General features: G+C 37.3%; 1 pseudogene; it reads right to left on the bottom strand.

The window, feature by feature from the left end:
* Positions 1–13,946: 13,946 nt before the first annotated feature.
* LOC107027749 lies at positions 13,947–18,195 on the bottom strand (annotated as a pseudogene).

The raw sequence follows: 18,195 nt of genomic DNA, 5'->3' as shown, positions 1-18,195 counted from the left end.
AAGGGTGGTAACATCTAGTTCCAACAACCAACAAGCAAATGCACAAACAACATGCTCACTCATAATTTAAAGAGTACTGAGAAGAGAATTAGTACCTTGGTCAGCATTTTCTCCGGATTCAAAGAGATGTGGACATCTCTTCTTCATACCCTCTTCAGCTTCCCATGTAGCTTCTTTAACAAATTGGTTCCTCCAAAGTACATTGAATGAATCAACCTTTTTTGTCCTTAACTTGCAAACTTGGCGATCTAGAATCTGAACAGGAATCTCCTACTGTTCTTCATCCCAATATTTTCATTAGGAAGGATCAATGAAGGATCGCGCATGCAGTTCTTCAACTTGGAGATTTGAAACACCAGGTAGACCGCTGCTAATTCCTGTGGTAGCTCCAACTCATACGCTACATTTCAAATTCTCTTGGCTATGCGATACTGTCCAATATACCAGGGACTAAGCTTCCCCTTCTTACCAAACCTCATAGCACCCTTCATGGGTGAAACATTTAAATGTACCCAATCATCTACTTCAAACTCTAATGACCTTCTCCTAACATCAGTATAGGACTTTTGATGACTCTACGCTGTGCTCAACCTCTCTTGAATCACCTTCACATTCTCCATAGCTTTGTTAACTAAATATGTTACTATTAACCCTGATTCACCAACTCCGATCCATCCAATAGGAGATCTGTATCTTCTTCCATAAAGATCTTCATATGGAGCCATTTGAATGCTAGAGTAATAATTGTTGTTGTAAGCAAACTCAATGAGAGGTAGGTGATCATCCCAATTTTCTTTGAAATAAATCACGCAAGCCCTCAAAATATCTTCTATTTTATGAATAGTACACTTTGCTTACCCATTTGTCTGAGGATGAAAGGCAACACTCAAGTTGACCATCGAACCCAAATCTTTCTGAAAAGATTTCCAGAATTATGCAGTAAATTATGCACCTCTATATAAAATATGGATATTGGAACCTCATGAAGTCTTACCACCTCTTGAATATATAACCTGACATAATCATCTGCTGAATGTGTAGTCTTTACCGGCAAAAAGTAGATTGATTTTGTAATTCTATCGACAATCACCCAAATAGAGTCATGCTTCCTGCGAGACCTTGGTAAGTCTGTGATGAAATCCATATTAATAATATCTCACTCCCACTCTAAAAGTTCTATATTCTGAGTTAAACCACTAGGTCTTTGGTGCTCTACTTTAACTTGTTGGCAATTTGGGCACTTAGCAACAAATTTGGCAGTCCCTTCTTCAAACCATTCAACCAATATACTTCTCTTAAGTCGCAATACATATTGGTGGAACCAGATAAATGGAATATCTGGAGCTATGAGTTTCCTCTAGGATTTTCTCCATGAGTACATCCACTATTGGTACACATAGTCTACCTTGATATATCAATACATCATCTCCCCCTTTTTCAAAAGATTATACCTTTTGCTTCTGAATATTTGCTTTCAACTTAAGAAAAATAGGATCTTGGTCTTTCTTCTCTTTCACTTCTGACACTAACGATGATTCAACCCCATTCATCACCACCATTCCTCCTTCTGTGGAATCCATGAGTTGTACTCCTAAACGTGCAATTCTATGCATATCTTTTGTTATTATTTCTTCTCTTCTTCAAGATGGGTGGTACTACCCATAGAAAACATGTTCATGGGATCAGCAACCACATAAGCCTTACCTGGGTGGTAAAGAATTCTCATGTCATAATTTTTAAGCAATTATAACCACCTCCTTTGTCTGAGATTCAGCTGAGTGAACACATATTGTAGGCTCTTGATCAGTGAATACATCAACATGAACCTCATACAAATATTAACACCATATCTTTAAGGCTAATACTACAATAGCCAACTCTAAGTCATGGGTTGGGTAGTCCTTCTCATGAACTTTCAACTGTCTGGAGGCATATGTTATAACCTTGTCATTCTGCATTAGGATACAACTCAAACCAACCCTAGATGCATCATAATACACCACAAAACCTTGAGTACCCTCTGTTAAAGTCAAAACTAGGGTAGTAGTCAACCTCTTCTTCAATTCTGAAATTTTTTCTTACAAGCTTCAGACCATTGAAATTTGATTGTTTTCTGAGTCAACTTCATCAAAGGAGACAAAATAGACGACAAAACTTCTACAGATCTTTTATAGTAGCCAACCAAACCCAATAAACTCCCTAATATCAGTAGGAGATGTAGGTTTAGGCCAATTCAGAACTGCCTAAATCTTCTTGTTATCAACTCTAATATCATCAATGGAACTAAGTGACCCAAGAATGCCACTGACTCAAGCCAAAATTGACACTTATAGAACTTGCATACAATTCTTTATCCTTCAAGTCTGAAGAACTATTCAGAGATGAATAGCATAAACTTCTTCATTCCTTGGATAGACTAGTATGTAATCAATGAAGACGATAACAAATATATCTAAATAAGTTTTGAAGACTATTCATAAGGTACATGAATACTGCAGGCGCATTGGTCAACCCAAAGGATATGAACAAAAACTCATAATGTTATATCTGGTTTTAAAAGCTATCTTTAGAATATCACATTCTCTTACTCTTAACTAATGGTAGCCAAACCTGAGATCTATCTTAGAAAAATAGGTGGCACCTGAGGTGGATTGAATAAATCATCTATCCTTTGAAGAGGATACTTTTTTGTTATGGTAACCTTGTTCAACTTACGGTAATCTATAAATATCCTAATGGTAACATCTTTTTTCCTTACAAATAAGATCGGAGCGCCCCAAGGTGAGACACTTGGTCGAATAAAATCTTTCTCTAGGAGGTCCTTTAATGCTCCTTAAGCTCTTTCAACTTTACTGGTGTCGTTCTGTATGGAGGAATAGATATAGGAGGAGTATTTGGAAGAATATCTATATCGAAGTCTCTCTCTCATGAGGGACTTCGGGTAGATCAACTATAAAGACTTCTCGAAACTCTTTTACTATTGAAACTCACCGAATAAGAGGTATATCAACAATAGAGTCGTTAACTTAGACTAAGTGAAAAACACACCCCTTAGAAACGAACTTTCTTGCCTTAAGGTACAAAATGAAAGAAAACTTAGGCACTGTTGAACTGATTTTGAACTCTATAATTGATTCATTGGAAACTGGAACTTTACTACTAGAATTCTTACAATCTATTGATGCATAACAGAATGAAGATAGTACATACCTAGAATGATATCAAAACTATCATGTCTAACTAAACTATGTTAGCCATGGTACCCATGTGATTGACGGAAAATGTACAATCACGATTGACTTTCTTTGCTAGAATAGACTAACGAACAAGTGCATAACGTTGAAGGTCTCAAGGAGTTGCTCATGAAGAACATCAAAACTGAAGACTTGGACCATATAGTGACAAAATCTGGCAATTCATCTTGCTCTCGGCGACTAGTGATAGCATAAATACGGTTTCCTCTCTGTCTGCCCCTAAAGTAGCTCATTTGGATAAAACTCTATCTGCTAATGGAACTGAAGAAGATTGGGTTTTATTTCACTCTTTACCATTTCTCTATTTTTCCTTAGGATACTCTCTTATAAAATTATCATTCTAGCAACACTTGAAGCAACCATTGGAGCCACCATGACACACCTTTGAGTGGTTGTAACAACATTTAGCACATGCAAGAGTCTTAGTACCCCTTTGTGCCTTACTACCTTGCGAATGCGCAAGTCTAACTCTGAAGTTATGAGATTCTGACTATTGTACACACACCTTCTTTCAGCAATTGCACTAGCAGATGATGGAGCAGGTTCATTATGCTTTTGTTAAAAAGAAGACAAGTTCGCATTACTTTATTGCTTCCCAGACTCATTCCTTATGTCTTAGCCCTCTTATTCTTAACTATTCTCTATGAATTAGTTTCTTTTCTCCTCAACTTGTTGCACATGGATCATCAGCCTTGCTATGTCCATGACACCTACTAATATGACTGCCTTAATTTCCTTACTTGATAGATGAGACAACCCAATGACGAATAACCTCATCATTCTCCTCATGTTGGCAACCATCTCTTTGCGCACAGGGGAAAGAAACACCCCAAAAAGTCCTCCTCAAACAAAGCATAGATCACAATCGACTACGCGTAAGCACGAGTTACAAAGAAACTTTTTAGAGATAAACTCTAACGCACAAAGTAAGTATGAAATAAGTGAGAAATTTCCTAAATGTTGCAGCCTCCTAATTATAAATGTTACGCGCTTCACACCAATAACTAGAACTCTAAAGACAAGGCTTCATAGACTCCCTAGGACTCTTGAACTTTGTTCTCTAATACCAAGTTTTCACACCCTAACCTATACCCTAAGCGTGACCGACACTCGATGATTATTGCTAGCCTCAAGTGCACCCTTGGCCTGGCTAACTTAATTTAGCAAATGACAATAATCATCAAACTTAATTGAACTGAAAGCATGTAATAATTGACAATGTTTTTAAAACTGAAACATTCAAACTAGGCCAAAATCTGGCTACCCAAGTCTTAACAATAAAAGATAATACTGATATGACTCAAAGGACTAACATCTGACTGTCTATCTATGAAGTCTCTAAAATTGATATAGATGTTAGGACAAACCCCACAAATGATGAAGAGTACAATTATTATGTATTTTTATTGCAAAGTACATCATACTGAAAATTACAATCAAGTGAAGTTGAAATGTTACCTTTAATTTTGAACAGCAATACAAAAATTTCTTTAGCAATGTATTCTATTACATCGGCCACTAACACTATAGTCGGTAGTTGTACATAATCAACAAATATATAATGTTTTCTTACATAATTTTTTTTATATCATTGCATACATATCACATAGGTATCGTAATATGAAATTAGTAGTTTGTTGAAGTTGTACGAAAACTAGCTTAACCATATGTCTTCATTAGGATAGCTAGTAATCATTGTCAATTCCATGGTATACACCTGCAAAGCTAAAACAAAATAATTTACTTGTTATAATGAAAACATAATAAAAATCAGCATATTAAAATTAACTTTTATATATATAAAAATCATAATTGCAGGTGTAGATTGTTAAAAATGAGATATTTCTAGGCAGTCTTTTGTTTATTATTTTTTTTAAAAAAAAATATTATGTTTAGTGTTAAAAAGGAAAGTTAGTTCTTGTTTTATGAAATAAGTTTTGTAAGAAAGTCAAAATAAGTGGATAGGTATGGTCTCTACTAACTTTTGAAAAGCTTCTATTGCTATAAGTGTCTAAAACCTATGTAATATGCAAAAATGAATGACAAAAAAATTATTGTCGAACCTTATATTTTCTCTAAAGTTTCAAATAGTATGTGGTATCAAGAGGCCTTTTTCTTAAGGGATCTGTGAAGGTAAAGAAATAAGTTTTCTTCAGTTCTTCTAAGGTGAGTGAGCTAGCAACAGTAACATGTTATCCCTTAGGTTTTTGGGTGCAGGCCCTCCCATTTTTACAGGAGAAATTTACCACACGTGGATGCTAAAGATGAAGGCTTATCTCAAAGCTCTTAGTTTATGACAAACAATTTAAAGTTAAGATGATCCTCCTCCCTTTGGACCAAATCCAATAGTTGCACAAATGAAGATTAACCAAGACGCGAGGTCAAGGAAATCAAAGAATCTCACATGTCATCATTCAACACTTTCAGAGGTGATTTTCATAAAAATAATATCTTGTGAAACACCTAAAGAAGCATGGAGAATCTAAAAGAAGAGTCTGATGGAAGTGAGAGAGTGAAAACTGTCAAACTTTTAACTCTCAAAAGAGAATTTGAGATGTTAAGGATGGAAGAAGGAGATACTATGAAAGAGTATTCTGTAAAACTTGTGGATATTGTTAGCAAAATAAGGTTGTTTGGTGAAACCTTTCTAGATTCAAAGGCGGTGGAGAAGATGATGATAAGCTTACCAGCAAGGTTCGAATCCAAGATTTCACCAATAGAAAAATCTTGTGATTTGAAGACTTGATTTGTTGCAGAACTGATCAACAAGTTGCAAGCCCAAGAACAAAGATTAAGTATAAGAGATAAGAAATAAAAGAGTGGCATTTCAGGCACAACATAAAGGCAAGCAACTTGTGAAAAGCAATAGAAGGATGGAAGGAGATAAAGTAGCAAAGAAAAATGTCACTCCCCAAATTAGCTTTGTGACCGGCCTTAACTAGCCTTAACATAAATCTACAGAAAATCAGGCATAGTTCTGTTTGTTTTTAGGCCTATCCTGAATTTTCCATGTCCCACTATCAACTACGGGATAATATGCATCAATTATCTAATTGTCACGCAATAAGACCAATTCATCTCCAAATTACGAAAAAGAAGTTCAAACTAGTCACTTGACTACAATATGAAGGACTATAATCATGACTCAAATCAAAGGAATGATAAATGGAACGACTCTAAGAATTTTTAAAAAACTAAATAAACCGTAGCCAATCAATAGTTCTCTTGTCATGTGAAGCAATGCAGGGCTCACCAGATGCCACAAAATCACACTTGCTAGTTAATGAAATCCTCTTCAATAACAAATGAGTTCACTGTAAAAACAATTAGCGAGGAATGAGACGCTAGCTCAATGAGTAATAATACTTAACCACAACTATTTTAATGAGGACAGGTCAGAAAATGATGCTAGTATAATAATCAAATTGATGAAATAATGCCCTTTTACAAGTGGTACAATATTCAATCTTATGTTCCTCATATAAGCAAAAATCAATGTAAATACCTAATATTAAACTCTTAAAGACATTTCCATATCAAATAGTTATTGCTTGGAGGTTTCCAAGGATGAATCATGTTAAATAGGCTGCCAAGTAAAGTTGTGATGAAAAAACTCCTGTTTGGGCACGGGGTTGAATAAGATTGTCTGCGAAACACTGAAAAATCTTTGGTTTGATTTTCTATTCTCATGTACCTTCGGGCAAAAGAAGCAAACCTGAGAAAATTTGAAAGTTAAATTGAGGATTTTTATTAATTATTCATCGCAATCCAAGGGTCATATAGTTTTCAACTTGCAAACAAAACATATTTCCACCAGAAGAGATGTTGTAGTGGATGAGCATGCCCATTGGAATTGGAATAACGAGCAAATTGCGAAAGATAATGCAAGTTCTCGGAACTTGCAGCCGATCCGCTGCCTGAAACACAATCAATTGGCTCTTAAAATCTCAAAGAAGATGAAGAATCAGATGGAAAATCCTCACTCGATTCACCAGTTTTGGAGATCAAGTCCCTCTGTGAGATACATAAAAGATGCAATGTTGCTATCCGATAATCCAATACCTATCAAGAAGCACCAAGGCATGAAATTTGGATTGAAACTATGAAGTAGGAGCTTTGTATGATAGAGAAGATCAGAAGAATGATATATACTTGGAAGCTAATTGATAAACCCAAAGACAGAAATTTAACCAGATGGTTCAATTTATAAATGCAAATCAAGGCTTGGCATTACAGGTTATGCACAAGTTGCAGGTCGGGATTATGGATACATATTTGCACATATTGCACGAGATGCAACAATAAGACTTCAATTTTCTTTGGCAGCTCAATCAAATTGGAATTTGTATCATTTGGATGCGAAATCGACATTTTTAAATAAACCAGAAGGCTTTCAAGTTACAAGAATGGAGGATAAAGTCTACAAACTTCATAAGGTATTGTATAAGTTAATGCAGGCTCATCAAACATGGTAAAGTAAGTGTTATGCGGAATTCGAGATAACACGAGAAAATATAAACGCGAAAAACAAGACAACAGATTTACGTGGTTCACCAATAAATTGGCTACGTCCACGGGCAAGAGGGAGAGCAGTTTTATTATGGAGAGGCAAGAACAGAATTACAGAATAGGGTTTGCCATAGCGTCTATATATAGTGCTAAGCTAAGCCCGTCCTTTCTGTTTGTAACGAGTCCGATTCAAGGCATTCAACAAATCTCCACCTTGACTTGAATTCTCCGAATAGATTCTTCAGACGCACTATGATAGTGCCAGGCCTCCCCCTCTTCCTCAGAGTTGCCCCGCAGGGCAATTAACAGCTTCTGATGTTGAGCAAGTCCAAACAGTGTTGAAACTTGCTCTGTGGAACCGGCTTTGTGAACATATCAGCAGGATTATCAGCAGTTCCTACTTTCTTCACCTTGATTCTCTTCTCACTTCTCAGAAAATGATACCTTACGTCAATATGCTTGGTTCTCTCATGATGGACTTGATCCTTGGCTAGACAAATTGCGCTCAAACTGTCACAATACACCGTAGCCTGATCATGATGCAGACCAAGATCACTAACCAGCCCTTTCAGCCAAATCCCTTCTTTTGCAGCCTCTGTCAAGGCCATGTACTCCGCTTCCGTAGTAGACAAAGTCACTGTAGGTTGCAAAGTTGCCTTCCAACTGACGACAGATCCTCCAAGGGTAAACACATAGCCAGTCATCGATCTTCTTGTGTCAACATCTCCAGCATAGTCAGAATCAGAATAGCCAGTAACCAAGCACTGAGTATCACCTCCATAAATGAGACCAACGTCAGATGTACCTCTAAGGTACCGGAAAATTCTCTTCACAGCCTGCCAATGTTCTCTCCCTGGTTGTCCCATGAATCTGCTCACTACACTGACTGCATGTGCTAAATCTGGCCTTGTACAGACCATAGCATACATCAAACTTCCTACGGCACTGGCATAAGGGACTCGTGACATATACTCCTTCTCTTCTTCTGACTGTGGAGCGAACATGGCAGTGAGATGGATATTGGCAGCACTGGGGGTATCAATAGGCTTAGATGAAGACATGCCAAACCTCGCCAAGACCTTCTGAATGTAGCTTCTCTGTGACAAGAAAAGTTTCCTTCTCTCTCTGTCTCTAATGATCTCCATCCCTAGAATCTTCCGAGCGGCTCCCAGATCCTTCATCTCAAACTCAGCACTAAGTAAACCCTTCAGCTTCTGAATGTCATACTTCTTCTTTGCAGCTATCAGCATATCATCTACATAAAGCACCAGATAGATGAATGAATCATCCTTGAGCCTATTGTAGTAGACACAACAATCATATGAGCTCCGAGTATATCCCAACTTCACCATATAGCTGTCAAACCTTTTGTACCACTGCCTTGGAGACTGCTTAAGTCCATATAAGGACTTCTTCAACTTGCAGACGTGATTTTCCTTCCCTGGAACTTGGAAACCATCCGGCTGAGTCATGTATATCTCTTCCTCCAACTCTCCATGTAGAAACGCTGTCTTCACATCAAGTTGTTCAAGCTCCAGATTCTGATGTGTAACTATCGCTAGTAACACTCGGATGGAAGTATGTCTGACCACTGGTGAGAAGATCTCATTGTAGTCCACTCCCTCTCTTTGGTTGAAACCTCTGGCAACAACCCTGGCTTTATACTTGACTCCTTCTGCTGGTGATATCCCTTCCTTCTTCTTGAAAACCCATTTGCAAGTAATAATCTTTCTCCCCGAAGGCTGTATGACCAGATCCCATGTCTGATTCTTGTGTAGGGACTCCATCTCATCTCCCATAGCGGCAAACCATTTTTCAGAATCAGAACTTAAAATGGCTTCTTTGTAAGTAGACGGCTCAGATGTATCTACCTCTTCAGCAACCTGCAGTGCATAACCCACCATGTCCTCAAAACCATACCTCGTAGGTGGCCGAACTCCAACCCTCCTTGGCCGATCTTGAGCTATACTCCGATGGATATCTGATGGCATAGATTCTGGAATATCAGTTTCTGTCTGTGGCTCTTGATCCTCCTCTTCAGGTTCTTTCAAATCGCTCTCGTTCTGAATGACTTGAAACTCCACCTGTTTATCAAGACTCCCAGTTTCTGACGTAGTTGTAGGCTTCACAATGGTTCTAAGCAGAGAACTTTCATCAAAGACAACGTTCCTGCTCATAATAACCCTCTTTTCTGCTGGAGACCAGATTCTGAAACCTTTCACTCCATCTCCGTAGCCCACAAATACTCCCTTTTTAGCTCTTGGTTCTAACTTACCTTCACTGACGTGATAGTAAGCCGTACAACCAAAAGCTTTCAGATTTGAATAATCAGCAACTTTTCCTGACCACATCTCCATAGGTGTTTTGCACTGTATGCCTGTATGTGGTCCGCGGTTAATCAAGTAGCAAGCTGTACTAACCGCTTCTGCCCAGAATCTTCTATCTAGCCCAGCATTAGAGAGCATGCACCTTGCTCTCTCCAGAAGTGTTTGATTCATCCGCTCAGCTACACCGTTCTGCTGTGGTGTATTTCTGACTGTACGATGTCGAGCAATCCCTTCATCCTTACAGAATTGATCAAATTCAGACCAGCAGAATTCCAGCCCATTATCAGTTCGCAACCTCTTGATCTTCTTCCCTGTTTGATTTTCCATCAAAATTTTCCACTCCTTGAACTTCTGGAAAGCTTCACTTTTATGCTTCATCATGTACACCCAAGTCATCCTTGAGTAGTCATCAATCATGGACACAAAAAATCTGCAGCCTCCCAAAGACTCAACACGGCATGGACCCCAGCAATCAGAATGGATATAATCAAGTGTGCCTTTTGTTCTGTGAATGGCCTTTGGAAACTTGTTGCGATGTAGTTTTCCAAAGACACAATGTTCACAAAACTCTAGGCTTTTAACCTTATGACCAGCAAGAAGATCCTCCTTTGACAGAATTTGCATCCCTCTTTCACCCATATGACCAAGTCTCATGTGCCATAACTTAGTCATATCCTCCTGGTGAACTTCTGACGATGCAACATGGGCTGAACCTGTAACCGTGGAACCTTGTAGAAAATACAAAGTACCACGCATGACACCTTTCAGAATCAGATTTGAACCCTTCCAGACCCGCAAGACTCCATCTTTTCCCGACCAGCTGAATCCCTTGCTGTCCAAAGAACTGAGAGATATCAGATTTTTCGTCATCAATGGAACGTGCCTGACCTCGTTCAATGTGCAGAAGCTACCGTCATGTGTCCTTATCTTGATCGAGCCTGTCCCAACCACCTTGCAGACAGAACTGTTGGCCATCGAGATGCTGCCTCCGTCTATCTGCTCATAAGTCGTGAACCACTCTCTCCTAGGACAGATGTGATAGGATGCCCCAGAATCGAGAACCCACACATCTGAATGATGAGTGTGCTCATCCGCAACTAGGGCAATGTCTTCTTCAGAATTGGTGTCTTCTTCAGCAACAGCAGCAGAAACTGATTGTTTTTCCGATTGCTTCTTCTTCTTCGGACAATCAAATTTCCAATGTCCCTTCTCCTTGCAGTAATTACAAACATCATCTGGCTTTGCACCCTTCGACATCGGCTTATTTTTCTTTCCGCCGTTTTTCCTTCCCTTTCCGCTACTGGTGAACAGACCGGAAGGCTGTATGTCCGTACTTGTGCCGTTAGCCTTATGCCGTAATTCCCTGCTATGAAGGGCCGATCTGACTTCTTCCAGCGACACAGTATCTTTCCCAACAATGAACGATTGAACAAAATTCTCAAACGACATTGGGAGAGATACTAACAGAATTAGGGCAGCATCTTCATCCTCGATCTTCACATCGATATTACGCAATTCTAATAACAAAGTATTCAATTGCTCTAAATGTTCCCTGAGTTGTGTACCTTCAGCCATTCGTAAACCGAATAGACGTTGTTTCAGAAGCAGCTTGTTGGTTAGAGATTTTGTCATGTACAAACTCTCCAGCTTCAACCACAGACCAGCAGCTGTCTCTTCATCTGAGACCTCAGTGATGACGTCATCCGCGAGACACAACATGATCGTCGAGTGCGCCTTTTCCTCCAGAATCGCCATCTCAGGAGTAACGACGGTGTTCTTGTCTTTCGACAACGGCGCCCAGAAGCCTTGCTGTTTCAACAAAGCCCGCATCTTGATCTGCCATAAACTGAAACTGTTCCTCCTTGTGAATTTACCGATTTTCACGTTCAAAGCAGACATCTCGAATTATCCATAAAACACCGATTAACCGAGAGGCTTTGATACCAATTTGTTATGCGGAATTCGAGATAATACGAGAAAATATAAACGCGAAAAACAAGACAACAGATTTACGTGGTTCACCAATAAATTGGCTACGTCCACGGGCAAGAGGGAGAGCAGTTTTATTATGGAGAGGCAAGAACAGAATTACAGAATAGGGTTTGCCATAGCGTCTATATATAGTGCTAAGCTAAGCCCGTCCTTCTGTTTGTAACGGGTCCGATTCAAGGCATTCAACAGTAAGATTGATGAACATCTCATTCATTGTGACTTCAAGAAAAGTGAAAATTAAGTCGCTTTATATGTGACGAAGGCTAAAGGAGGAGATGTGCTTGTGGTTCACTCTATGTTGATGATCTTCTATAAGAGGAAGAAATGAAGGTATGATGAATCAGTTCAAGTAAGAAATGGAGACTAAGTCTAATATATCAGATTTATTTGTTTAAATGGATTACTTTCTAGGAATGAAGATTTATCAAGCTACTGATGAAATCTTCATTTCTTAGAAAAAATATGCATTGAAAAGATTTCAAAGTTTGAAGGAGGTGATAAGGCTAATCCAGCAATTTATAAAAGTCTAATAGGTAGTTTGCTGTATTTGACAGCAACAAGACCTGATCTCATGTTAGAGACAATTCTTTTTTCGAGATTTGTGCATGGTCCACGTCAAGTTCATATTGATATCGCTAAGCGAAAGTTGAGTTATATGATCAAGAGAGCTGTTGATTATGAAATTTTGTTTAAAACGGAAGAGAAAGAACAATTGATAGGTTATTCAGATACTGATTGGGAAGGAAGTATTGGTGATATAAAAAACATTTCTAGATATGCTCTTACACTTGGTTCAGGCAAGTTCTCATGGTATTCAGAAGTAAAAAGTGGTAGCTCAATTTTCTGCAGAAGCACAATACATCACTGTTGTAGGTGCAACTAACCAAAGGAAAAATATTCCATGTGATCTAGTGCAAGATATAAATGTGAAGTTTCTAAGCAGAGAAGGACGGCGAAGTTAAGCTTGTTCATTGAAGCTTAGATGAGCAGATTGCAGACATCATGAACAAGACTCTTCCTAAGGGGAAATTTTACGTTCTAAGGGCTAAGTTGGGAGTATCCAAGGAAAATCTCAACGAGGAATGCTATAAAATGAGATATATCTAGATAAGCTTTTGTTTAATGGGTCCTTTTTAAATATTATTTTTAGGTTTTAAAGGAAAGAAGGTCCTTGTTTTATGGGAATATGTTTTGTAAGAATGTCAATAGTGATTCGATATTTATGGTCTTTACTAACTTTTGAAAAGCTTCTATTGCTATTCCTTATTTAATATGCAAAAATAAATGATTAAAAAAAAACTTGTTGTTGAACTATATCTTTTCTCTAAAGTTTCAAATATTAACATAGATACCCTCAAGATTGTTCTTACAACTAAAAAACATATAGTGATGTGATAAAGTATCGATAAAGAAAATTATAATCACTTAAGAGTTTTCTATAATTCTTACTTCAATTTGAGTATTACTGATCAAAGATTAAACCTGTATAATGATACTGACTTGTTTAATTAAATCTTTCCTCGAAATCCCATAACCTTTTCAAATCTAAGAGACTCAAGGAGTGCATTATACATACTTGTATAATTTACTGTGACAGTTTTATTTTAAGAGGGAAAAAATAAAGTCTTCTCAGAGCTAACTAAAAATAGTGGAGAAGACTGAACAAGACTCGACAAATGCATAAAAAGAACAAAATTCATTGATATTTGAGAAAGTAACGCTTTAGTACAGAGATACTGGGCAAAGATTCCACTTCTAAGCAGCATTTTCTGAATATAGCTATCAGTTAATTTAAAGAAAATTTTGCAGCAATAATATAAACTGGCAAAATATACTATTTGCCTACTCCCAAGAGTACCCTTTACTAACTTGAACATGCTTGAGCAGACTTAGCAGCCATTTTCTCACTTGTAATCCCAGCATTGTAGATGTTGGCGGTACCACATACATGTTTCCTTCCATCAACTGTTAATCTTCCACAATGTGCCTCAAATATCTTCACCTATTATCATGAATTGAGTAGTTATATCCTCATCAAATGAACAAGCAACAAAAAATATTGGTTTTTTTGGCCAAGTTAAATACTTACATAGGACTTAAGGCAATCCCAGTTGTCAACAAGTGGTTGTCCAGTAGGTCGAACGGTATGTAGTACCTCATTACCTTTTTCAACACCAAAAAGAAGTTCCTCTAGATTTTTTAACATTGCTGTCCACTTGACTTCTCTGTGACATAACTTCATTTAGTTTTACAAGAGCGTCATATTTCTCATCGAAGCCTTCAGGAGCATTTTTGTACTGCAAACATTAAGGAAGAATATTACTGAAATCATGTGTAGGAAAATGAATTCTCCATCAAAAAGAGGTAGGAACTTACTTTGGTGAACAAATAGAAAAGTTCAGTACTGCACTGATCCACATTCCTTGATGATGATGTCGAGAATGACTTTGCATCCAGAGAGTCATGACTGTTATTTTTGGAAGTTTCACCCATATACGCGGCAAGAGGATCAAATCTCACCACTTTATCACCATACTCTTGGACATTGGAGCAATAGTTATGATATGTTAAGTTGACAGCAGCTCTTTTTGCAACCTAAGCGACAAAATGGAATCATAAATCTTCCATTAAAATGGAATAAATTAAAGAAAGTATAGGTATTGCCCAAATAAATTGCTTAAAGCATAACAGTATAAACTCTTACTCGACTATACTGACCATGCAAGGTGTTAGTTTTTCGATCTTGTACATCACTGTTCATAGATGCAAACAATAATTAGTTTGACATAATACGTCATTTCCAAGTGTAAATTATAGAAACAAAATACAAGAATCTATACTTGGCATACTCCTTCCTAACAATGTGGACTACGAGAACAGAGGATGTAGAAGTTATTTATACCTATCTTCCATCTAGGCAACACTGAACAAGTCTCCCAAGCAAACACCCTTAAACTCGGGAAGGGGACACTGACCAAAGCAGGGATCATCAAGAGTACCATCGCCACAGTATGTGCCAAAACATGCTTCCAGACTCATAGGCTTCTAGGTAAAACACCTGAACATCATCCAACATAAAACACAGACTTTATACGTCCCTGAAGCATTCACGCAAAGGGAAAGGAACCCTGAAAAACTAAAGCAAGCAAGTTACCAGACTGTCATACGTCCCTGAAGCATGCTTCTTTTTCAACACGTTAAATAGATCATCTGTGTAAATTGATTCTCCACTTAGCATTGCTGATAATAATAAAAACAAGAAAAAATTATGCTTATCCTAATCAGTTTCAAAGTATCACAAATTGCAAACTTTGATTTGTAACAAGTATTAGCTTAATTTTCCAATTGCCTAATTATGTCATTAGACGGTATGTTCCTAACATGAATTGCTTATACACATTCACAACAACAGCGACAAAATATGGATTTAGAATTTCTTATTAGAATGTTACATTTTCACAACTTCAAAATAGGGTCTCATTTCTTACACGGTCACTCAACTAATAAGTTTATTATGTCAGAAAGTCACATTTCTTGTTGATTCCAATTCTTTTCAATAAACAAACAAACTGACTTTCTGAGATAATAACTACTCCAACTGTCCCAATTTAAGTGTCATGAAGTTTAAGAGTTTCTAATCTTGTGGCGTTAAACTTGCATATGGAATATCAAAATTGAAAAACTTGCTAAATATAAAAAGAAACTCGGCAAACCAAAAAGAAAAGTAAGACCCTTAAATTAGGACAGAAGAAAAAACAAAATTAATGCAATGAAGATACTTACTAATAAATCCAGCGGCACCATGATCAGTATAGTATATGAAGATATGGTCATATGGGCCACTCTTCAAAACTTTCCCACTTCCTCCAACAACACCACTTTTGTTTGCAAGGATGACATTGTAAAAGTTGTTAGCATTAGCCTCTTCACCTACATAATCCTGCCTCAACAAAAGAAAAAGAAAACCCCTCATAAGCTAACAAAAACTCTAATCTTGAAAAAATTCCAAAAAATTGAACACAAAAAGAACAAACCTTTGGGACACCTTTGTAAACATCATGGCCATGTGGGTTATTGATGATGACACCAGGTCTAGGGTTTTCTGTATTGTTAGCAATATCATTGTACATGAATACAATGATGTTCTCATCCTGAAGACCACCAGCCTTCATTATTTGGTAAGTGTGACACACATCAGCCTGAAATTATTCCATCAAGTTACATTCACAACTTTGTAGCTATGATGACTTGTTTGACTTGCAACAAAATTCAAAACAAAAAGAAATATTCTTAAAATTTGTTAATTTTTATCTCTATTAACTATAAATAATTTATCAACTATAAAAGAGTATTTTAAAGTTATATTGTTTTCATTTGTATATAGTTCTTATTTCTCCTATTTATTTTGATTAAAATGTATTTCTTGTTTGTTTGTTTTTTGGGGCGAGAATTGCTAGGTACTTAACACGTGCTTGGACTTTACTAATCTGTCTGACTTCATTCAATGTATGCCTATACTACTCTCTTTGACTTCATTCAATGTATGTCTATGAAATAAAAACTATTGTATAACAACGTGATTTTAGACAATAAGTTGGTGGTAATTTGATATTATCTATAAGAATTTAAAATTTTAAGTAAAACCATAGTATCAGATTTTTCAACTTCAGATTTTTGTAAATTTCTTGATTTTGTTTTGTGGTTCGATATGCATATTCATGACAAATTTCAGCCTACACGTGTAGTTGCCCATATACCTGGGATATAGTGAACACACTGATCAATATATTTTATATAATCTCAAAGACAAACAAATGGTCCTCCATAGGTATGGTATGTCTAAGAGAATCTGTGTTTCTCTTTGTTTTTCCAGCTTCCACCAATTTTTACTCAGACAATGATCATGCGCATTACTCCTAACTTTTGCTCTTATTGATCTAGAAGTTCATGTTGAGCCTGATCCCACTACTTCCCCAAGTATTCTTGATCAAAGAAGGTCTTATAGGTGCATCAAAGAACTTGTATGGATGAAGAACTATGTAGCTTCTGGTAAGCTCAACCATGACTCCAAGACAGTCTATTTCGTTGACCATTCTCTTGCGTATGATCACTTGAGACCTTCCTATCAAGCATCTCTTTCACTCTTTGGTACTGATGTGGAACCTTCTACAATTGAGGAGGCTTGTATAGATCCTAGATGGGTGGAAGCACTGTCTCCTAAAATGGCAACCCAGGATGCCAACGACTCTCTTTGAGAACGTACCAGGTCCCTTTCTGTAGGTTGTGATTGTCTATATCTGTCCTGACCTCCCTTTTCCTTCAGCAAGTCTACCATGTGTGTATAAGTACAAAAGGTATGACACTGAATTTGCTAAAACATACATAAATGAAAAACAATGATACTCCCCTTGCATAGTTATGAGAAGGTTGATTTCTTCAGGCATGATCCATCCAGTTCAGTTTCAGCATCCTCACCTTCAATTTATATATCTTGACCAGGTCCCTTATCAGAGATTTTGTTAAGATACCAACGATTAATCCTTTGATCTTACTGATATCTCCTTTCTGAACATGATCCCTTATAAAGTGATGTATCACATCAATATGCTTATCCTGTTATGGTGAATTGAGTTCTTAGCCCTAGTGAGAGAACTCGTGATAGAACATAAGAGATGGGTAGCCAGAGGAACCACTCTAAGAACTTCACATTGTTGTTTGATCCACGGGAGTTGAGCACACCAGCCTGCATCTGTTACATACCTTGCCTTAGTTTTTGAAAGAACAACAAAATCTTGTCTTTTATATCTCATTAAGGAGATATGAGCCCAGAAAATGAGTCAATCCTTCTCTTTCTATCAGCGTGATACCCAACAGACTCTACATCACCATATTCCTCCAAGTCAAAACATCTCCTGATGGATAGAATAGAACCAAGTCCCTGTCTTCTTCAAATGTCTCAGGATTCTTTGAGCAACAGTCAAATCTGATTCCATTGGACAACCATGAAATCTTGCATAAATCTTAACACTTGCATCAGTTATATCTGGAACATATCTATCAGCATCTAGCATCGAGTTGGTCTCTATGGGAATACCAGTTGACTTGGCTACCAT

This window comes from Solanum pennellii, chromosome 8, assembly GCF_001406875.1.
Source record: "Solanum pennellii chromosome 8, SPENNV200".
Classification (NCBI taxonomy): domain Eukaryota; kingdom Viridiplantae; phylum Streptophyta; class Magnoliopsida; order Solanales; family Solanaceae; genus Solanum; species Solanum pennellii.
Note: the sequence above shows the minus strand (reverse complement) of the source record. Positions and strands in the feature narration are given on the sequence as shown.